This window comes from Bombina bombina, chromosome 1 (genome assembly GCF_027579735.1).
Source record: "Bombina bombina isolate aBomBom1 chromosome 1, aBomBom1.pri, whole genome shotgun sequence".
Taxonomy (NCBI): domain Eukaryota; kingdom Metazoa; phylum Chordata; class Amphibia; order Anura; family Bombinatoridae; genus Bombina; species Bombina bombina.
In genome coordinates this window covers 1194466496-1194491317 of record NC_069499.1, presented here as the reverse complement: position 1 = coordinate 1194491317, position 24822 = coordinate 1194466496, and the positions used below count along the sequence as shown (strand labels likewise).

Sequence of the window (24822 nt, the reverse complement as noted above, 5' to 3'; positions counted from 1 at the left end):
TCGCTGCTCTTCGGCTTTTTCCCAGCTTTATTGCTAGCCTGTCACTAAGCACTCACACTAACTACACTGTTCTACCCCCTATGCCGGCGCCCCCGGAGCCCCCCGCAACTAAATAAAGTTATTAACCCCTAAACCGCCGCTCCTAGACCCTGCCGCAACTCTGATAAATGTATTAACCCCTAAACCGCCGCTCCTAGACCCTGCCGCAACTCTGATAAATGTATTAACGCCTAAACCGCCGCTCCTAGACCCTGCCGCAACTCTGATAAATGTATTAACCCCTAAACCGCCACTCCCGAACACCGCTGACACCTACATTATACCTATTAACCCCTATCCTGCCCCCCCTACACCGTCGCCACCTATAATAAATTTATTAACCCCTATCCTGCCCCCCACTACACCGCCGCCACTGTAATAAATTTATTAACCCCTAAACCTAAGTCTAACACTAACCCTAACACCCCCCTAACTTAAATATTAATTAAATAAATCTAAATAATATTTCTATTATGAACTAAATTAATCCTATTTAAAACTAAATACTTACCTGTAAAATAAACCCTAAGATAGATACAATATAAATAATAATTATATTGTAGCTATCTTAGGATTTATTTTTATTTTACAGGCAAATTTCAATTTATTTTAACTAGGTACAATAGCTATTAAATAGTTATTAACTATTTAATAGCTACCTAGCTAAAATAAAGAGAAATTTACCTGTAAAATAAAAACTAACCTAAGTTACAATTACACCTAACACTACACTATACTTAAATTATTCCTATTTAAAACTAAATACTTACCTGTAAAATAAACCCTAATATAGCTACAATATAAATAATAATTATATTGTAGCTATCTTAGGATTACTTTTATTTTACAGGTAACTTTGTATTTATTTTAGCTAGTTAGAATAGTTATTAAATAGTTATTAACTATTTAATAACTACCTGGCTAAAAGAAATACAAAATTACCTGTAAAATAAATCTAACCTAAGTCACAATTAAACCTAACACTACACTATCATTAAATAAATTAAATAAATTACCTACAAATAACTACAATTAAATACAATTACATAAACTAACTAAAGTACAAAAAATAAAAAAAAGCTAAGTTACAAAAAATAAAAAAAATAGGTTACAAACATTTAAAAAATATTACAACAATTTTAAGCTACTTACACCTAATCTAAGCCCCCTAATAAAATAACAAACCCCCCCAAAATAAAAAAATGCCCTACTCTATTCTACATTAAAAAATTTCAAAGCTCTTTTACCTTACCAGCCCTTAAAAGGGCCATTTGTGGTGCATGCCCCAAAGAATTCAGCTCTTTTGCCTGTAAAAGAAAAATACAACCCCCCCCAACATTAAAACCCACCACCCACATACCCCTAATCTAACCCAAACCCCCCCTTAAATAAACCTAACACTAATCCCCTGAAGATCATCCTACCTTTAGTCGTCTTCACTCAGCCGAGCCACCGATGGAACTGAAGAGGAGACCCGGACCGGCAGAAGTGATCCTCCAAGCGGCGCTGAAGAAATCTTCCATCCGATGAAGTGATCCTCCAAGCGGCGCTGAAAAAGTCTTCCATCCGGGCGATGTCATCTTCCAAGAGGCGCTGAAGAAGTCTTCTATCCGGGCGATGTCATCTTCCAAGCCGGGTCTTCTTCATCCCGCCGACGCGGAACATCCTTCTTTACCGACGGACTACCAACGAATGAAGGCTCCTTTAAGGGACGTCATCCAAGATGGCGTCCCTTCAATTCCGATTGGCTGATAGGATTCTATCAGCCAATCGGAATTAAGGTAGGAAAAATCTGATTGGCTGATTGAATCAGCCAATCAGATTCAAGTTCAATCCGATTGGCTGATCCAAACAGCCAATCAGATTGAGCTCGCATTCTATTGGCTGTTTCGATCAGCCAATAGAATGCGAGCTCAATCTGATTGGCTGATTCCAATCAGATTGAAGACTTTTTCAGCGCCGCTTGGAGGATCACTTCATCGGATGGAAGATTTCTTCAACGCCGCTTGGAGGATCACTTCTGCCGGTCCGGGTCTCCTCTTCAGTTCCATCGGTGGCTCGGCTGAGTGAAGACGACTAAAGGTAGGATGATCTTCAGGGGATTAGTGTTAGGTTATTTTAAGGGAGGTTTGGGTTAGATTAGGGGTATGTGGGTGGTGGGTTTTAATGTTGGAGGGGGGTTGTATTTTTCTTTTACAGGCAAAAGAACTGAATTCTTTGGGGCATGCCCCACAAATGGCCCTTTTAAGGGCTGGTAAGGTAAAAGAGCTTTGAACTTTTTTAATGTAGAATAGGGTAGGGTTGTTATTTTATTAGGGGGCTTAGATTAGGTGTAAGTAGCTTAAAATTGTTGTAATATTTTTAAAATGTTTGTAACCTTTTTTTTTTTTTTTTTGTAACTTAGCTTTTTTATTTTTTGTACTTTAGTTAGTTTATGTAATTGTATTTAATTGTAGTTATTTGTAGGTAATTTATTTAATTTATTTATTTAATGATAGTGTAGTGTTAGGTTTAATTGTAACTTAGGTTAGGATTTATTTTACTTTTTTATTTCTTTTAGCTAGGTAGTTATTAAATAGTTAATAACTATTTAATAACTATTCTAACTAGCTAAAATAAATACAAAGTTACCTGTAAAATAAATATAAACCCTAAAATAGCTACAATGTAATTATTAATTACATTGTAGCTATCTTAGGGTTTATTTTACAGGTAAGTATTTAGTTTTAAATAGGAATAATTTATTAAAGTATAGTGTAGTGTTAGGTGTAATTGTAACTTAGGTAAGTTTTTATTTTACAGGTAAATTTCTCTTTATTTTAGCTAGGTAAGCTATTAAATAGTTAATAACTATTTAATAGCTATTGTACCTAGTTAAAATAAATTGAAAGATGCCTGTAAAATAAAAATAAATCCTAAAATAGCTACAATATAATTATTATTTATATTGTAGCTATATTAGGGTTTATTTTAAAAGTAAGTATTTAGTTTTAAATAGGATTAACTTAGTTAATAAGAGAAATATTATTTAGATTTATTTAATTAATATTTAAGTTAGGGGGGTGTTAGGGTTAGTGTTAGACTTAGGTTTAGGGGTTAATAATTTTATTACAGTGGCGGCGGTGTAGTGGGGGGCAGGATAGGGGTTAATAAATGTATTATAGGTGGCGACGGTGTAGGGGGGGCAGATTAGGGGTTAATAAATTTAATATAGGTTGCGGTGGGCTCCGGGAGCGGCGGTTTAGGGGTTAATATGTATAGAGTAGCTTGCGGTGGGCTCCGGGAGCAGCAGTTTAGGGGTTAATACATTTATTATAGTTGCGGTGGGCTCCGGGAGCGGCGGTTTAGAGGTTAATATGTATAGAGTAGCTTGCGGTGGGCTCCGGAAGCGGCGGTTTAGGGGGTAATACATTTATTTAGTTGCGGCGGTGTAGGGGGGGACAGATTAGTGGTGTTTAGACTCGGGGTTCATGTTAGGGTGTTAGGTGCAGACAGTTCCCATAGGAATCAATGGGATGTCTGGCAGCAGCGAACTTGTACTTTCGCTATGGTCAGACTCCCATTGATTCCTATGGGATCCGCCACCTCCAGGGTGGCGGTTTGAAAACCAGGTACGCTGGGCCGGAAAAGTGCCGAGCGTACCTGCTAGTTTTTTGATAACTAGCAAAAGTAGTCAGATTGTGCCGCACTTGTGTGCGGAACATCTGGAGTGACGTAAGAATCGATCTGTGTCGGACTGAGTCTGGCGGATCGAAGTTTACGTCACAAAATTCTACTTTTGCCGGTCTCTAGCCTTTGATAACTAGGGCGAATCAGCCTCGCCACAAATACACTGCGGAATTCCAGCGTATTTGAGGTTGACGGCTTGATAACTAGGCCTCACAGAGTCAGTGTCCTTCCAAATCTATGAACATTCAACCTAATGCCATTTGGAGTTTTAAGAGATATTTAGTTACTGTAGGAACACAATATAATGCCAGATCTAGAGAAATTCCAATTGCACTTTAAACAAAAAAAATAACCTATCATGTGCTTAGAGTTACTGTCGTGAACCTGTTGAAAGCAATATAAGAGACCAAGATGCTAATAAAAGCACAACAAATAGGCATCAGGACTGAATAAGCAAGAAATACTTCAAGGGACAGTCTACACCAAAATTGTTATTGCTTAAAAAGATAGATAATGCCTAACTATCAATTCCACAGCTTTGCACAACCAACATTGTTTTATTAATATACTTTATAACATTTAAATCTAAGCCACTACAGACAGTCTCTTATCACATGCTTTTTTTATTTGCTTTTCACGACAAGAGACTGCTAATTTATGTGTACCATATAGATAACATTGTGCTCACTCCCAGAGTTGTGCACGACACAGCACTAATTGGCTATTTGGCAAGTCAATAGATAATAAATAGCCATGTGATAAGGGGGCTGTCAGAAGAGGCTTAGATACAAGGTAATCACAGAGGTAAAAAGTATATTAATATAACCGTGTTGGCTGTGCAAAATTGGGGAATGGTTAATACAGGGGTTATCTATCTTTTTAACCAATACAATATTTAAAGTAGATTGTCCCTTTAACAGTGCAATGAACGTATAACAGTCAGCTGGATACATTATGCAGTTAATAGCCAGATGGACAGAGTACACCGGTAACTAAATAAGATGACCGGCCAGGGCAGAGCTGTAAGGAACAAAGGCAACCACTAGTGAATGCCTGAGAGAAACTCATGTATGAGAGCAATACTTGCAATGTCCTTAAATATGATAGGCATTCCAAAGGAATATTGAAAGTTTTAGCAGTGTGGGCGAATTGTAAGGTTTCAAGAGAGGAGCATACGATTTTTAGGTATGTATTTCTGCTGAGAAGCTCTGGACCCAGGAAAGGAGGCAGATGTTAGAAAGTATGGCACTCGCTGCATTATAGTGAAATAATTCCCTCTTGCAGTCTCCAGGTGCATAAGGTTTATGAGGACAAGCCAAATTAAATTCTTTATTCAGGTCTATACCACATCAACAAAGCAGATACAGGAATCAATGATAAACTCAACCTTCAAATCGTGTACATCATCCTTCAGGACAGAAGAGAAGATGAAAAACTAGCTGAAAAAGGATTAGACGTAAAGTTTGAGCAAAGAACCATGAAATGGAGAGAGACGGTAGTTAAAGCTTTAACCCCAAAACATACCCTGTACGTTGCTGGTAGTTAGGGGGTTGTCTTCTTATAATAGCGCCGGTCTTGCTGCAAGCAGCAAGACTGCGCTATTAGACCCTCCCTCCCTCCTGCTGACTTCGTAAAATAGCACATTCTTGCTACTAGTGGCAAGACTGCACTATAAAAAAGCAACCCCCATAGAAAGATCATGGTTATTAAGGTATCAAGATTATAGGAAAATGGCTGATTTACTTGCATTTTAGCTATAAATCATGTCATGATTTACTTCAGTAGGTGAGAGCTTTTGAAGGAGGAATTGGATGTAGCAGATACTTAAAGGATTACAAACCTTTTTTTTTTTTGCACACAAACGGAACACAAATTTTATCTATCATACTTATCTAACCTACTTTTTAACTCCAACAATGCTTTTAATCGTTATAAAATTTTATTTTAGTTTTCGGCAATGACGTCACTAAACAAACCTCAAATATGGGCAGTACATGATCAAAAGCAATGTCCAATCAGATGGCGAGTTCAAGATTATAATCATTTGACGATATCGTCACCCTTTGCATGCGCATTTGGATTGTTCAATTCACGCATGTGCATATTATCTCCCTGATGCCGAAATTATTGAGTGGGTCTCCTACATTCATCAGTGACTTCCAGCAAGTGACGTCTTTAATGACGTTACTAGTGCTTGCGCATGTGCATCGCGGCTAAGTGCTGCCATATTCCAACCTGGGTTGTCAGCCCAGATTGGTCAAGCAGCAACATTACCCACAAAGTGGGTTTGGAAATGAATACAAAATTTAAAAGACATTGCAGCGAAACGGTTATTTATTTAGAAATTAAAGTGCATTTAAAAGTGTTTTATTTATAAACGTTTAATCGATTTAAACTAAGGTTTTTTGTATTACAGTGTCCCTTTAGGCAAAAAACAGTGCATCACAACAGCTCCTATAGCTTTCATCTACTTAAAAATGTTCCTTTAGTAGAGTGTGATACCTTTTAATGGACCAACAAAATCAAGGTTTTTTTATTCCATAAGCTTTCAAGACCTCGCAGGTCTCTCCTTCAGATGTAGATCTACATATAAAGAAGAGACCTGTAAGGTCTTGAAAGCTTATGGAATAAAAACACCTTGATTTTGTTGGTCCATTAAAAGGTATCACAGTCTACTAAAGAAACATTCTCTGTGGGATCAATAAATCAACAACCCTTTTTCTGTTATCTACTTCAAAACATAATTCAAGAAAGGATTTATATGTAAAAATATTGGCGCTGAGGTGAATTTATTACAGAGCTTCCCAAAAACAGACTGGTTGTGCAGATTCCATTGGATCAGAGTTTTTCTGGTCATAATAATAATGTACATTATCATTTACAAATCTGTAGAAGTTGGTAAATCAGAACAGGCCAGGCCAATCTAAAAAGGGATTTTTTTCTTCGGATCTATCTGAATAGTGGAGGCGAAACTTAAAAACTGAGAAACTCAACAGATTCAGAACCACATTTTCAAGATTTGCATATCATTAATGATCGCTTAAATCAGTGCTTTCCAAACTGTGTGTCGTGACACGTTAGTGTGTCAGCGGTAGTGTGTAGGTGTGTCCCTGCTTCAGCACAAATTTTTTTGAATTTAAAAGTATTATATTACATTTTTTGGGGGTTTCCGACTTTCCGCCTGCCTGCTACAGATCACGTGGTTGACATGTGATTGATGTGGGTCACAGATCATCTTAACCTATTGGCGTAGCTCAGCCGGAACTGAAACTATTCACATTGGCGGCTTTGGCAGCACATTGACTCCTGACTGCATGTGTAATATCCTCAATCGGCTTGTGACTGCACATGTAATAAGTGAATGGGATAGCAGTGTGTTTGCAGCGCGGGCAGTAGTCAGTCGGACTCACAGAGCTCTGAGGGCAGCAGCTTAAACGCTAAGCTGAAGTCAGAAGTCAAAGTGTTGTTTTTTTTGCAGCTAGCTCCCAGTAAAGCATTGCTGCTCCTGGTCTTAATATATGGATAGGAAGTGGAAGCTTAAAAATGCTTGATGATGAAATGCGAGTGTCTTTATCTAATATTCCACTAAATATTCAGAAACTGTATTCATCCCATAAACCTCATACATCCCATTAAAATAGTAAGTAGCTATTGGTAGTATTAAACTTTTTTTAATTATGGCACATACTTACATACTGTTACTTGTAAATACATTTCGTTATTATATAATTTATGTATGTGTCCGTATCTCTTAAAACAAGTTAGTTTAACCTCCTGTTTACTAGTACAACTGAATTACTGTGTCGCAAAATGATGTAGGTCTAAAAAGTGTGTCACCAACATGAAAAGTTTGGAAAGCTCTGGCTTAAATAGTTTAGGACTTGTCTCGTATGTCTTCAAGGTACCTTCAAACTCTCAGAAAATATCAGGATGTCATCAAAATGTATCACATTGAAAAGGGAACATATATTAAGTGGCTTGCTTAGGATCTAGTTTAAGGAAGTAATCAGTTCTAGAAACCGTGTTTGGTTTGAAGCTACATAATATTAATTCTGAGAGAATCTATGATCCATGGTATCTACTGGGAATTTATGATATAGCTCAGTGTTTCTCAACTCCAGTACTCAAGTACCCCTAACAGGCCAGATTTTATGATATGTGAACTAGATCACAGGTTAAATAATCAGCTAATAGGTGAGAGCAGGTTAGTAACCATGGTTACTGATCAGCTGATTATTTCACCTGTGCTCTAGTTCAGACATCATAAAAATCTGACCTGTTAAGGGTACTTGAGAACTGTTGTTGAGAAACACTGATGTAGCTGATCAGGAACCATTGGATGGGAAAAGCCCAGTTACAGTATCCTTTGGAAAGAGTATATAGTCCAAGGCAGAGGGCCAGACGGAGGTCCATCGATCCGACGTGGAGGTCCTCTTCATGCAATCGTCCGCCACACACTGAGGATTGAAATGCAAGTTACCCCTTTTATGCTGGGGGTACCATTGCATTCCTATTGGCTGAAAAATTTGAATCAGTCAATATGAATTAGGGCTGCTAAAATCCTATAGGCTGTTCAAATCAGCCAATAGGATGAGATCTACTGAAATTCTATTGGCTGATTTGAATAGCCAATAGAATTGACATACTCCTGCACGCTTTCCCCATAGACATCAGTGGGGAGAGAGTGTTACAAAAAAACCTAACACCTGCAATTGCGGAATGAAAAGCTCTGTAACGCAGCCCCATTGATGTCTATGGGAAAAAAAGTTAAGTTTAAACCTAACACCCTAACATAAACCCCACGTCTAAACACCCCTAATCTGCTGCCCCCAGCATCGCCGACACCTAAATAAAGTTATTAACCCCTAATCTGCCGCTCCCGATATCGCCGCCACCTAGTTAAATCTATTAACTCCTAATCTGCCACTCCCAATATTGCCGCCACTATACTAAAGTTATTAACCCCTATTCCCCTGCACCCCAACATCGCCCACACTATAATAAATCTATTAACCCCTATTCCACTGCTCCTCGACATCGCCACCATTAAGTTATTAACCCCTAAACCTCTGGCCTCCCACATCACAACCACTAAATAAACCTCTAAACCACCAGCCCCCAACATCGCAACAACCTAAATTAAACTATATTAACCCCTAAACCTAACACTAAAACCCCCTAACTTTATTATTCCTATTCTAATACCCTTAAAAAAAAAAAAAAACACCGCAAAATAAAAAAAACCGCACTAACCCCTCTTTAGGTACTCACAGTTGCTGAAATCCCGCTTGAAGGATCTTCATCCCGGCGGCTCCATCTTCATCCATCGCGGGACCGGCATCTTCTTCATCCATGCGGAGGCGGAGGTCCAGAGGGCATTCAGCTCTTTTGCTGCCCCCCCCCCAAAAAAAAAAACACCCCAAAAAGATTTTTTTTTTTTTTTTACACAAAATAACAAACGAATTATCCAAAATAATAACAATTATTCTTATTCTGATACCGAAAATAAAAGAAACCTAATCTATAATAAGCTAACAATAGCCTTTAAAAGGGCATTTTGTAGGGCATTGCCCTAAAGAAATCAGTTCTTTTTCTAAACAAAAATACAAAGACCCACTAACATTACAACCCCCCCCCAACCCACAAAATAAAAAAAAAAAACTATCTAAAAAAGCCTAATTTGCCCATTGCCCTGAAAAGGGCATTTGTATGGGCATTTAGCTCTTTTAAGAAATGCCCAAACCCTAATCTAAAACAAAACAAAAAACCTAACACTAACCCCTCTTTAGGTACTCACAGTTGCTGAAGTCCCGCTTGAAGGATCTTCATACCGGCGGCTCCATCTTCATGCAGGTGGCTCCATCTTCATCCATTGCGGGATCAGCTCCTTCTTCATCCCTGCGGAGGCGGAGCGGTCGATGCGCAGAAGCGAAGGTCCAAGGCAGAGGGCCAGACGGAGGTCCATCGATCCGACGTGGAGGTCCTCTTCATGCAATCGTCCGCCGCACACTGAGGATTGAAATGCAGGTTACCCCTTTTATACTGGGGGTACCATTGCATTCCTATTGGCTGAAAAATTTGAATCAGTCAATATGAATTAGGGCTGCTAAAATCCTATAGGCTGTTCAAATCAGCCAATAGGATGAGATCTACTGAAATTCTATTGGCTAATTTTGAATAGCCAATAGAATTAACATACTCCTGCACGCTTTCCCCATAGACATCAGTGGGGAGAGAGTGTTACAAAAACACCTGCAATTGCGGAATGAAAAGCTCTGTAACGCAGCCCCATTGATGTCTACGGGGAAAAAAGTTACGTTTAAACCTAACACCCTAACATAAACCCCACGTCTAAACACCCCTAATCTGCTGCCCCTGACATCGCCGACACCTAAATAAAGTTATTAACCCCAAATCTTCCGCTTCCGATATCGCTGCCACCCAGTGGCGTATTTAGGCTTTGTGCTGCCCTAGGCACTCGAAACCCTGCTGCCCCCCCAAATAATATTTTTTGGGTCAGTGTGTAAAATGTTTTTTTTTTCCCTTTAACAATTCAAAAGAAAATGGGCTAGCAAAACACTTGCATACAAGTGCATACACAATTCCGCCACTCCCCGACATCGCCACCACTAAGTAAAGTTACTAACCCCTAAACCTCTGGCCTTCCACATCACAACCACTAAATAAACCTATTAACCTCTAAACCGCCAGCCCCCCACATCGCAACAACCTAAAATAAACTATATTAACCCCTAAACCTAACCGTAACCATAACCCTAAAATCCCCTAACTTTAACATAATTAAAATAGAGCTAAATTAAAGTTACAATTATTAACTAAATAATACCTATTTAAAACTAAATACATACTTACCTGTGAAATAAAACCTAAGCTAGCTACAATATAACTAATGTTAGTAACCATGGTTACTGATCAGCTGATTATTTCACCTGTGCTCTAGTTCAGACATCATAAAAATCTGACCTGTTAAGGGTACTTGAGAACTGTTGTTGAGAAACACTGATGTAGCTGATCAGGAACCATTGGATGGGAAAAGCCCAGTTACAGTATCCTTTGGAAAGAGTATATAGTCCAAGGCAGAGGGCCAGACGGAGGTCCATCGATCCGACGTGGAGGTCCTCTTCATGCAATCGTCCGCCACACACTGAGGATTGAAATGCAAGTTACCCCTTTTATGCTGGGGGTACCATTGCATTCCTATTGGCTGAAAAATTTGAATCAGTCAATATGAATTAGGGCTGCTAAAATCCTATAGGCTGTTCAAATCAGCCAATAGGATGAGATCTACTGAAATTCTATTGGCTGATTTGAATAGCCAATAGAATTGACATACTCCTGCACGCTTTCCCCATAGACATCAGTGGGGAGAGAGTGTTACAAAAAAACCTAACACCTGCAATTGCGGAATGAAAAGCTCTGTAACGCAGCCCCATTGATGTCTATGGGAAAAAAAGTTAAGTTTAAACCTAACACCCTAACATAAACCCCACGTCTAAACACCCCTAATCTGCTGCCCCCAGCATCGCCGACACCTAAATAAAGTTATTAACCCCTAATCTGCCGCTCCCGATATCGCCGCCACCTAGTTAAATCTATTAACTCCTAATCTGCCACTCCCAATATTGCCGCCACTATACTAAAGTTATTAACCCCTATTCCCCTGCACCCCAACATCGCCCACACTATAATAAATCTATTAACCCCTATTCCACTGCTCCTCGACATCGCCACCATTAAGTTATTAACCCCTAAACCTCTGGCCTCCCACATCACAACCACTAAATAAACCTCTAAACCACCAGCCCCCAACATCGCAACAACCTAAATTAAACTATATTAACCCCTAAACCTAACACTAAAACCCCCTAACTTTATTATTCCTATTCTAATACCCTTAAAAAAAAAAAAAAACACCGCAAAATAAAAAAAACCGCACTAACCCCTCTTTAGGTACTCACAGTTGCTGAAATCCCGCTTGAAGGATCTTCATCCCGGCGGCTCCATCTTCATCCATCGCGGGACCGGCATCTTCTTCATCCATGCGGAGGCGGAGGTCCAGAGGGCATTCAGCTCTTTTGCTGCCCCCCCCCCCAAAAAAAAAACACCCCAAAAAGATTTTTTTTTTTTTTTACACAAAATAACAAACGAATTATCCAAAATAATAACAATTATTCTTATTCTGATACCGAAAATAAAAGAAACCTAATCTATAATAAGCTAACAATAGCCTTTAAAAGGGCATTTTGTAGGGCATTGCCCTAAAGAAATCAGTTCTTTTTCTAAACAAAAATACAAAGACCCACTAACATTACAACCCCCCCCCAACCCACAAAATAAAAAAAAAAAACTATCTAAAAAAGCCTAATTTGCCCATTGCCCTGAAAAGGGCATTTGTATGGGCATTTAGCTCTTTTAAGAAATGCCCAAACCCTAATCTAAAACAAAACAAAAAACCTAACACTAACCCCTCTTTAGGTACTCACAGTTGCTGAAGTCCCGCTTGAAGGATCTTCATACCGGCGGCTCCATCTTCATGCAGGTGGCTCCATCTTCATCCATTGCGGGATCAGCTCCTTCTTCATCCCTGCGGAGGCGGAGCGGTCGATGCGCAGAAGCGAAGGTCCAAGGCAGAGGGCCAGACGGAGGTCCATCGATCCGACGTGGAGGTCCTCTTCATGCAATCGTCCGCCGCACACTGAGGATTGAAATGCAGGTTACCCCTTTTATACTGGGGGTACCATTGCATTCCTATTGGCTGAAAAATTTGAATCAGTCAATATGAATTAGGGCTGCTAAAATCCTATAGGCTGTTCAAATCAGCCAATAGGATGAGATCTACTGAAATTCTATTGGCTAATTTTGAATAGCCAATAGAATTAACATACTCCTGCACGCTTTCCCCATAGACATCAGTGGGGAGAGAGTGTTACAAAAACACCTGCAATTGCGGAATGAAAAGCTCTGTAACGCAGCCCCATTGATGTCTACGGGGAAAAAAGTTACGTTTAAACCTAACACCCTAACATAAACCCCACGTCTAAACACCCCTAATCTGCTGCCCCTGACATCGCCGACACCTAAATAAAGTTATTAACCCCAAATCTTCCGCTTCCGATATCGCTGCCACCCAGTGGCGTATTTAGGCTTTGTGCTGCCCTAGGCACTCGAAACCCTGCTACCCCCCCAAATAATATTTTTTGGGTCAGTGTGTAAAATGTTTTTTTTTTCCCTTTAACAATTCAAAAGAAAATGGGCTAGCAAAACACTTGCATACAAGTGCATACACAATTCCGCCACTCCCCGACATCGCCACCACTAAGTAAAGTTACTAACCCCTAAACCTCTGGCCTTCCACATCACAACCACTAAATAAACCTATTAACCTCTAAACCGCCAGCCCCCCACATCGCAACAACCTAAAATAAACTATATTAACCCCTAAACCTAACCGTAACCATAACCCTAAAATCCCCTAACTTTAACATAATTAAAATAGAGCTAAATTAAAGTTACAATTATTAACTAAATAATACCTATTTAAAACTAAATACATACTTACCTGTGAAATAAAACCTAAGCTAGCTACAATATAACTAATGTTAGTAACCATGGTTACTGATCAGCTGATTATTTCACCTGTGCTCTAGTTCAGACATCATAAAAATCTGACCTGTTAAGGGTACTTGAGAACTGTTGTTGAGAAACACTGATGTAGCTGATCAGGAACCATTGGATGGGAAAAGCCCAGTTACAGTATCCTTTGGAAAGAGTATATAGTCCAAGGCAGAGGGCCAGACGGAGGTCCATCGATCCGACGTGGAGGTCCTCTTCATGCAATCGTCCGCCACACACTGAGGATTGAAATGCAAGTTACCCCTTTTATGCTGGGGGTACCATTGCATTCCTATTGGCTGAAAAATTTGAATCAGTCAATATGAATTAGGGCTGCTAAAATCCTATAGGCTGTTCAAATCAGCCAATAGGATGAGATCTACTGAAATTCTATTGGCTGATTTGAATAGCCAATAGAATTGACATACTCCTGCACGCTTTCCCCATAGACATCAGTGGGGAGAGAGTGTTACAAAAAAACCTAACACCTGCAATTGCGGAATGAAAAGCTCTGTAACGCAGCCCCATTGATGTCTATGGGAAAAAAAGTTAAGTTTAAACCTAACACCCTAACATAAACCCCACGTCTAAACACCCCTAATCTGCTGCCCCCAGCATCGCCGACACCTAAATAAAGTTATTAACCCCTAATCTGCCGCTCCCGATATCGCCGCCACCTAGTTAAATCTATTAACTCCTAATCTGACACTCCCAATATTGCCGCCACTATACTAAAGTTATTAACCCCTATTCCCCTGCACCCCAACATCGCCCACACTATAATAAATCTATTAACCCCTATTCCACTGCTCCTCGACATCGCCACCATTAAGTTATTAACCCCTAAACCTCTGGCCTCCCACATCACAACCACTAAATAAACCTCTAAACCACCAGCCCCCAACATCGCAACAACCTAAATTAAACTATATTAACCCCTAAACCTAACACTAAAACCCCCTAACTTTATTATTCCTATTCTAATACCCTTAAAAAAAAAAAAAAACACCGCAAAATAAAAAAAACCGCACTAACCCCTCTTTAGGTACTCACAGTTGCTGAAATCCCGCTTGAAGGATCTTCATCCCGGCGGCTCCATCTTCATCCATCGCGGGACCGGCATCTTCTTCATCCATGCGGAGGCGGAGGTCCAGAGGGCATTCAGCTCTTTTGCTGCCCCCCCCCCAAAAAAAAAAACACCCCAAAAAGATTTTTTTTTTTTTTTACACAAAATAACAAACGAATTATCCAAAATAATAACAATTATTCTTATTCTGATACCGAAAATAAAAGAAACCTAATCTATAATAAGCTAACAATAGCCTTTAAAAGGGCATTTTGTAGGGCATTGCCCTAAAGAAATCAGTTCTTTTTCTAAACAAAAATACAAAGACCCACTAACATTACAACCCCCCCCCAACCCACAAAATAAAAAAAAAAAACTATCTAAAAAAGCCTAATTTGCCCATTGCCCTGAAAAGGGCATTTGTATGGGCATTTAGCTCTTTTAAGAAATGCCCAAACCCTAATCTAAAACAAAACAAAAAACCTAACACTAACCCCTCTTTAGGTACTCACAGTTGCTGAAGTCCCGCTTGAAGGATCTTCATACCGGCGGCTCCATCTTCATGCAGGTGGCTCCATCTTCATCCATTGCGGGATCAGCTCCTTCTTCATCCCTGCGGAGGCGGAGCGGTCGATGCGCAGAAGCGAAGGTCCAAGGCAGAGGGCCAGACGGAGGTCCATCGATCCGACGTGGAGGTCCTCTTCATGCAATCGTCCGCCGCACACTGAGGATTGAAATGCAGGTTACCCCTTTTATACTGGGGGTACCATTGCATTCCTATTGGCTGAAAAATTTGAATCAGTCAATATGAATTAGGGCTGCTAAAATCCTATAGGCTGTTCAAATCAGCCAATAGGATGAGATCTACTGAAATTCTATTGGCTAATTTTGAATAGCCAATAGAATTAACATACTCCTGCACGCTTTCCCCATAGACATCAGTGGGGAGAGAGTGTTACAAAAACACCTGCAATTGCGGAATGAAAAGCTCTGTAACGCAGCCCCATTGATGTCTACGGGGAAAAAAGTTACGTTTAAACCTAACACCCTAACATAAACCCCACGTCTAAACACCCCTAATCTGCTGCCCCTGACATCGCCGACACCTAAATAAAGTTATTAACCCCAAATCTTCCGCTTCCGATATCGCTGCCACCCAGTGGCGTATTTAGGCTTTGTGCTGCCCTAGGCACTCGAAACCCTGCTGCCCCCCCAAATAATATTTTTTGGGTCAGTGTGTAAAATGTTTTTTTTTTCCCTTTAACAATTCAAAAGAAAATGGGCTAGCAAAACACTTGCATACAAGTGCATACACAATTCCGCCACTCCCCGACATCGCCACCACTAAGTAAAGTTACTAACCCCTAAACCTCTGGCCTTCCACATCACAACCACTAAATAAACCTATTAACCTCTAAACCGCCAGCCCCCCACATCGCAACAACCTAAAATAAACTATATTAACCCCTAAACCTAACCGTAACCATAACCCTAAAATCCCCTAACTTTAACATAATTAAAATAGAGCTAAATTAAAGTTACAATTATTAACTAAATAATACCTATTTAAAACTAAATACATACTTACCTGTGAAATAAAACCTAAGCTAGCTACAATATAACTAATGGTTATATTGTAGCTAGCTTAGGTTTTATTTTTATTTCACAGTAAAATTTTGCTCAACGCTCACTTCTTGTCTTTTAATGACGGGTTTCTGAAAACTCGTAATACCAGCGCTGTAGGTAAGTGAGTGGTGAGAGAAAACTGCTTGTTAGCACCGCACAGCCTCTAATGCAAAACTCGTAATCTAGCCGATAGGTTTTATTTTTATTTCACAGGCAAGTTTGTATTTATTTTAACTAGGAAGACTAGTTAGTAAATAGTTATTAACTATTTACTAGCTACCTAGTTAAAATAAATACAAATTTACCTGTAAAATAAAACCTAACCTGTCTTACAATAAAACCTAACATTACACTACAATTAAATCAATTACATTAATTAAATACAATTAACAAAAAAACCCACTAAATTACACAAAATAAAAAAGAAATGATCAAATATTTAAACTAATTACACCTAATCTAGTAGCCCTATAAAAAAAGCCCCCCAAAAATAAAAAAAACCTAGCCTAAACTAAACTGCCAATAGCCCTTAAAAGGGCCTTTTGCGGGGCATTGCCCCAAAGAAATCAGTTATTTTATCTGTAAAAAAAATATAAGCAACCCCACAACAGTAAAACCCACCACCCACACAACCAAACCCCCTAAATAAAATCCAAAAAACCTAAGCTCCCCATTGACCTGAAAAGGGCATTTGGATGGGCATTGCCCTTAAAAGGGCATTTAGCTCTTTTCCATTGCCCAAACCCTAATCTAAAAATAATCCCCCCCAATAAACCCTTAATAAAAACCTAACACTAACCCCCGAAGATCTACTTACAGTTTTTGAAGATCGGACATCCATCCTCATCAAGCCATGAGAAGTCTTCATCCAAGCGGGCAGAAGTCCACAAAAAAGCTGGGAGAAGTCTACATCCAAGCAGCAAGAAGTGGTCCTCCAGGCGGGCAGAAGTCTTCATCCAGATGGCATCTTCTATCTTCATCCTTCCGACGCGGAGCGGCTCCATCTTCAAGACATCTGGTGCGGAGCATCCTCTTCTGTCGACGGCTACTGAAGAATGAAGGTTCCTTTAAGGGACGTCATCCAAGATGGCATCCCTTGAAATCGAAATTAAAGTTGGAACAGCCAATATAATGCAAGCTCAATCCTATTGGCTGATTGGACACAGATTTGTAACGTAAAACCCATAACTACTGACTTTAGATGGCGGTACGAATCTTGACGGTATAGGCTGTTTCGCTCACTTTTTGGCCTCCCAGGCAAAACTTGTAATACCGGCGCTATGGAAGTCCCATTCAAAAAGGACTTTTTGAAAGGTGCGGTAGTTACGTTGCGTTACGGCCAAAAAAGTGTGCGGTACACCTATACCTGCAAAACTCGTAATACCAGCGGCAGTGAAAAAGCAGCGTAATGAGGCTTTTTCACTCATAACGCAAAACTCGTAATCTAGCCGATAGTTACCTGTAAAATAAAAAATAACCTTCCTTAGAATAAAACCTAACATTACAATCAAATAAAATAAATTAAATTAATAAAATACAATTATCTAAATTACAAAAAAATAAATACTAAATTACACAAAATAAAAAACTTAATTATCAAAAATAAAAACGAATTACTCCTAATCCAATAGCCCTATCAAAATAAAAAAGCCCCCCAAAATAAAAAAAACCCTAGCCTACACTAAACTACCAATGGCCTTTAAAAGGGCCTTTTGCGGGGCAAAGCCCCAAAGAAATCCGCTCTTTTACCTGAAAAAAAAAATACAAACAACCCCCCAACAGTAAAACCCACCACCCACACAACCAACCCCCCAAATAAAATACTATCTAAAAAAAACTAAGCTCCCCATTGCCCTGAAAAGGGCATTTGGATGGGCATTGCCCTTAAAAGGGCAGTTAGCTCTATTGCAGTCCAAAGTCCCTAACCTAAAAATAAAACCCACCCAATACACCCTTAAAAAAACCTAACACTAACCCTCTGAAGATCGACTTACCGGGAGAAGTCTTCATCCAAGCCGGGCCGAAGTCCTCAACGAAGCCGGGAGAAGTCTTCATCCAATCCGGGCGAAGTGATCATCCAGACGATATCTTCTATCTTCATCCATCCGGCGCGAAGCAGGTCCATCTTCAAGACATCCGACGTGGTGCATCCTCTTCATCCAACGACTAAAGCTGAATGTAGGTTCCTTTAAGTGACGTCATCCAAGATGGCGTCCCTTAGATTTCGATTGACTGATAGAATTCTATCAGCCAATCGGAATTAAGGTAGGAAAAATCCTATTGGCTGATGCAATCAGCCAATAGGATTGAAGTTCAATCCTTTTGGCTGATCCAATCAGCCTATAGGATTAAGCTCGCATTCTATTGGCTGTTCCAATCAGCCAATAGAATGCGAGCTCAATCCTATTGGCTGATTGGTTTATAGGTAAGTATTTAGTTTTAAATAGGAATTATTTAGGTAATAATTGTAAGTTTAATTTAGATTTATTTTAATTATATTTAACTTAGGGGGGGTTAGGGTTAGATTTAGGCTTAGGGTTACGTTAGGGTTAGGTTTAGGGGTTAATATATTTATGTAGTGATGTTAGGGCTTGCGATTTAGTGGTTAATAGGTTTATTATTGCAGCGGTGTGGACGGACGGCAGATTAGGAGTTAATAATCTTTAAATAGTGTTTACGATGCGGGAGGGCGGTGGTTTAGGGGTTTATAGGTTTATTATAGTGGCGACGATGTCGGGGAGCAGCGGAATGGGGTTAATACATTTTTTAAGTGGCAGCGATGTCCGGAGCGGCAGATTAGGGGTTAATAAATTTATTTTAGTATTTGCGATGCAGGAGGACCTCGGTTTATTTATTTATAAAATATTTATTTTATTTATAAAATATTTTACCAGGAAGAATACATTGAGATTTCTCTCGTTTTCAAGTATGTCCTAGTATGTTTAGGGGTTAATAGGCAGTTTATGGGTGTTAGTGTACTTTTTAACAGTTTAGTTATGAGTTTTTTGCTACAGATTTGTAGCGTAAATCTCATAACTACTGAATTTAGATGGCGGTACGAATCTTGTCATTATAGGGTGTACCGCTCACTTTTTAGCGTCACAGCAAAACCTGTAATACCGGCGCTATGGGAGTCCCATTGAAAAAATACTTTTTAAAAAAGTGCGGTACTGATGTTGCGTGACGGCCAAAAAGGTGTGCGGTACATCTATACCTACAAGACTTGTAATAGCGGTGTTAGGGAAAAAGCATCGTTATGAAGCATAACAATGCTTTTTTACTCATAACGCCAAACTCGTAATCTAGCTGAAAGTTTGTTACCTCCGGCTCCTATATTTTTTTAAACTATTTTACTTATATCTATATACAAACACCCTTGTATAGTTTCTAAAAGTATATGACCGGCTTTTAAGTATTGTTGATAGCTCTTTAAATTAAACTGTTTATTTTTTTAAATGTATTTAAGTAAAAATTAAACATACAACAAAAGTACGTAAATCTGAAAGATAAGGACATTATACATTTGCATCTGCTGGGTACATTAGAAATTACAGAGTGGTCCAGGATAAGCTGTTATTTTCATAGCAATTATTCTAATATTGTATAATACTTAAAAAAATAATTCCTCACTTAAATTGAGTAGAAAACATAGTAAAACTTATATACTTAAGTTAAAGGTACAGTCTAGTCCAAATTAAACTTTCATGATTCAGATAGAGAATGTAATTTTAAACAATTTCCCAATTTACTTTTATCACCAATTTTGCTTTGTTCTCTTGGTATTAGTTGAAAGCTAAACATAGGAGGTTCATATGCTAATTTCTAAGCCCTTGAAGTCCGCCTCTTCTCTCAGGGCATTTTGACAGTTTTTCACCACTAGAGGGTGTTAGTTCATGTGTGTCATATAGATAACACTGTGCTCACGCACGTGAAGTTCCAGTGAGCCAGTTTTGATTGGCTAAAATGGATGTCTGTCAAAAGAACAGAAAAAAGGGGTCAGTTTGCAGAGGCTTAGATACAGGATAATCACTGAGGTAAAAAGTGTATTTATATAACTGTGTTAGTTATGCAAAACTAGGGTATGGGTAATAAAGGGATTATCTATCTTTTTAAACAATAAAAATTCTGGTGTAAACCGTCCCTTTAACATTATTTAAAAAAGTATCATAAGTATGCTAATATAATACCACTTAGACCTTCAGTTCCCATAAGTCACATTTGGTCCTGTCAAGGCGACATAAACCAAAAAATGGCCTACGATCTAGAAGTTTCCAGATTGGTTATATCAAAACATAACAGAAGTATAGGAAGGTAAAATACAGAAGTAATAGCGAGGTAGTTGAAATGATAGAGAAGAAAAAAAGGGGAGGGGGAGAGGAGAAGACCGTATACACCATACTCCAACATGTGTAAGCTTACTGTGTTAGTGTGGAGCTTTGCAATCAGTTAAGACTGAGCCGAGGATTGAGGTATATTTGGGTGACCAAACGAGTGTAGGGATTCTTCCCATAGGAACTTTACTTCTAGAAAAGGGGTGCCTTTGTTATGCTTTATGTGTCTATATTCCTCGAGACTAAAAGTTCCATGACCCTTTGTTTCCACATCGTTTTAGAGGGGGTTAGACAGTCTTCCAATGATGGGCTATTAGAGATTTAGTTGCGTTGAGCCCTATCTGTAACAAAATTAAACTAAGCTTACAAATTCATTTTGGGAGATCATTTAGCAGTGCTATTCTTGGAGTTAGGGAGAAGTCTTCGGTTAATATAGAACAAAAATGGGTTTCTACAAATTGCCACAAAAGAGTTATTTTATTGCAATGCCACCATATATGTAGGAGATTGCCACAATCCCCACACCTTCTCAAACAGCTTCTAGAATCTCCTGGGTAAATATTACTCAAACGTGTTGTGGTCAAATACCAGTGAAGGAGTAATTTATTATTAAGTACAAGTATTTGCAGAGAGGTGGAGGACTTGCGAGTGCAGCTGTCCTAATCAGTCCTGTCTAGATCTATAGTTAGCTATCTTTGCCATCTAGAGGTCTAATCAGGTAATGTTATCTTATCTGAAGCTTGTAAAAGTTTCTGTGATAGGGACAGTGGATCTTTAACTATAGTTTTATTCATACATTTCTCAAAAAGTGTTTATATAGTGTGATATATGGGTGTATTTAAGCCAATTTTTAAAACTCCCTCCACTGAGATCATTATAAGTTTCTCTTTCAATTAGTTTCCCCCCACCTTCAAGTAAGCTGGCCAAGGGGATCGTATGATCCCACTCCTGCATTCTTTGATAACCTTTGTCTAACCCTCCAACCATTTCTGCATTTAAAGGGATTTGAAAAAGCGGGGAACATTTTAGTGGTGATGTTGCAACCAGAGGTTACAATCTGATCCCAAGTGTGGAAGAGGTTTTTGTAATATGTCTAGGTAGGAACATTGCAGGACTCAGAGTTCCTTTGGGACGCAGCATAGAGCATCGACCCTGTGTTCCTTTAGTGTCTGTGAGTGTAAGGAGACCCACACTTTTGTCTTCCAACCCATGCCAATCAAGCACCCTCTGAAGAGTAAAGGCTTGGTAGTCCAGACCCACATTAGTCCTGTAGAGAGTTTTCTTGTTGATGTGAGGCTTGTTTTTGCCCCAAGTATATGAGTTAATAGTAACCTGAGGTTGATGAATATACCAATTTGGTAGGTGGATAGGGAGGGCTTGTATTATGTATATGATTCTTGGTAAAGTCCTCATTTTAATATATTGGACTTGTCCCCACCATGAAATGGGTTCTTTCTGTGTATTGTAAAGTAGAGAGTTGTACTTGTTTTTCAAAAAGTATTTTGGAATTAGGAGGAAGAAATATGCTTAAGTATTTGACAGCTTCTCTTTGGAATAGAAATGGGCTGTTGGGAGTAGGTCAAATTCCATTTCTTAATGTTGACAGTGAAATTGAAAAATCTCCCAAAAGTGGCAAGCTCCCTGAGGATCTCTGTTATCGAACAGTCAGGTGACGTAACTGTGAATAAAATATTGTTTGTGTACAAGGCAATGTAAAATTTGTGGGGACCGACTGGGATGCTGGATAAGATTTAGATTTGATCTAATGTAGGAGGCAAGTACTCCCATGGAAATTATAAATATTATTGGGAAAAGGGAGCAGCTTTGGCGGGTGCCATTTTTAATATAAAGGGACTAGAAAGTGTCCCATTAGCTTCTACCTTTGTAGAAGGGGAGGAGTATAAACTGAAAATACGATAAATCATTTTATGACCAAACCCAAAAGACTTTGGAAGTGGATTCAAGGAATATCCAGTTGATTTGGTTGAATGCTTTTTCTGCATCAGTAGCTACAAAGACCGACTTTTAAATTGCCAAATTTGTCATATGACATCATGTTCAAGGCATGGATGGTATTGTCTCTTGCATCCTGACACTGAACAAAGCCAACCTGATCAGTGTGGATTAGTTGTTTTTGGACTGTGTTAATGCGTTTAGATAAGATCTTTCCTATTATTTTTAAATCTGTGTTTAGGAGTGAAATGGGTCTATAACTACTCGGATCCTCTGGGGGCTTGTAAAGTTTTAAAATTACAGTAATGTGTGCTTCCTGCATCACGGGTGGTAACATGTTGCTCTCATCTAAGGTTTGGAAAAGCGATAACAAGTGGGGGGCTAGTTGGTCTTTGAAAGTTTTAGAATAAACTTTAGTAAGACCATCAGACCACCAGGGCTTTTCCCTCACGGGAGATCTTTAATGGCAGTAATGATTTCAGGTAAAGTGATCGGATTGTCTAGGGTTTCCATTTGGACAGGACTTAAAATGTGTACCACATATATAGACACAGTGGTGTCTTCTGGAAGGTTATAAAGATGCTTATAAAAGGCACTAAAATGATCAGTATTTATTTACAGTCGTGAATCGGGAAACCTTCTACTGACTTCAGTTTCTAAATATGTACTTTTCTAGACCTGGCTTTAAGAGCCCTCGCTAGGAGGGTAGTTGCATGGTTCCCTTCATAGAACATCCTATTAAGAAAAAGAGATTTCCATTGTATTTCCTTGGTCAGGAGAGGATTTAATTCCCGTCTGACTGCTGTTAGAACAGTGTAAACATTTGAGCCTTTTGTTTAATGCATTATCCTCTGACCACTGCCTTATGGGCCTCCCAAATGGTAAGTAGTGATATTTCTGGGAAAACATTATGTAGAAAATATGCTTGAATGGTCTGAGTTATCTTCTAAAGTTTTGGGGGATGGCAAAGTAAGGAATCATCAAATTTCCATATAAAAGGTGTTATAGGACAGTCTGGCCACATCATATCTAATGAAATCGTGTAATGGTCAGATTTGAATAAAAATTATAATTGTGTTGGATGGGATGTTGTATCCTCCAAACATCAAGTAGCCCCAAATGTCTAAGAAATTGAAATATAATATTTAGTGGTTTGTCCATGCAGAAGAGGAGTCAAGAATGGGATCTATTGTAATATTAAAATTGCCACCTATAATCAGGGAATCTTTTCTATGCTCTGATACAAGGGAAAGTTTCTTAAAAATGGGAACTCTTCTTGACTTTGGTGCATAAAGGTTCTCTAATGTAATCGGTTGGTTAAATAATAACCCTACTAGGATCAGTATCCTACCCTCAGAGTCTGTGACTTTAATAGTTTAAACATAATTTGGTTGTGAAGTTAAATCCCCACTCCATTTTTATTTTTGTCAGAGGAGTGGAAGTATCCTATTGGGAAGGTTTTGGAGGTAAACTTAGGTTCTGCAGCTTGTGTAAAATGTGTCTCCTGAACAAACACTTTGGAATAGTTGTGCCTCTCAAACCACCTCAAAGCAATCAACCTTTTTGAAGGAGAATTAAGGAGCTTAGTGTGTGTGTGTGAACAAATAAAATAACAAATATTTTGCAGCATTTTCAAGGCATGGGAAACCCAAATCTGGGTGAACAAATAAGAGTGAGTATATAACAAAGAACAGTTAAAACCAGATAACATAGGAAAACTTCATAACCGTAAACTAACACATTCCTCTTTCCAGGATCTGGAAGAAGGCAAACATAATCCGTGGTATAGTATTAAATCTGGGGGTAAACAACAACAGGCTTTGCTTTTTTTTTTCATATATAGAAAAATTATAACCTAAATAAACTTTTGGAGAATGGGGTGGAAGGGGAAGGTAGGTGCTGATTCAGTGGGTTCCGGATCACCCCTTTAGAATAAAAAAATACAGCACTGGTAAACTAGACAGGGAAGGTGAGAAATTAAATGGTGCATATCAGAATTTAGAAAAATAACAAGGTGCAGATGTCAGATGAGGTGTGGTTGGTCATTCCTTTTAGTTCCTTGTATGTATTTATATTATTATGCAGTTTTCCAAGAGTAGGGGCTTCTGTCTGTATACACCTCATGTGTGGTCATAGGCCATGTAGGCCAGCAGGCGGCAAGTCACTCACCCTCATTGAGCCGGAAAAGTACAGCAGAGCAGTTTTTTCTCACAGGGATCTGTAACGTTCAGGATGGTAAGGTTGGAGGTCTTGGAATTTTCTTCCCCCTTACTATCACTAGCCAGATGGCATGGGGGGGTCTTGGAATCTTCTTCCCCCTAGCACTAGCCGGATGGCATGGGGGTCTTAGCACCTTCTTCCCCCTTACTATCACTAGCTGGATGGCATGTTCTAAAGTGATCGCTCCTTACATTCTTTAAACTGTACCTTGAGAGTAGGCTGAGATGTACTGTGCATTAAGCAGGCGGTCACGGGGCAATCTGGTCACACCCTCATATTCTCCTG

General features: G+C 39.1%; 1 protein-coding gene across 1 annotated transcript in view; it reads left to right on the top strand.

Moving 5' to 3' along the window:
- The window catches only part of G6PC3 (glucose-6-phosphatase catalytic subunit 3), a 65216-nt gene that overhangs the window by 12293 nt on the left and 28101 nt on the right, over nucleotides 1-24822 (top strand). The gene's annotated exons all lie outside the window — the stretch shown is intronic.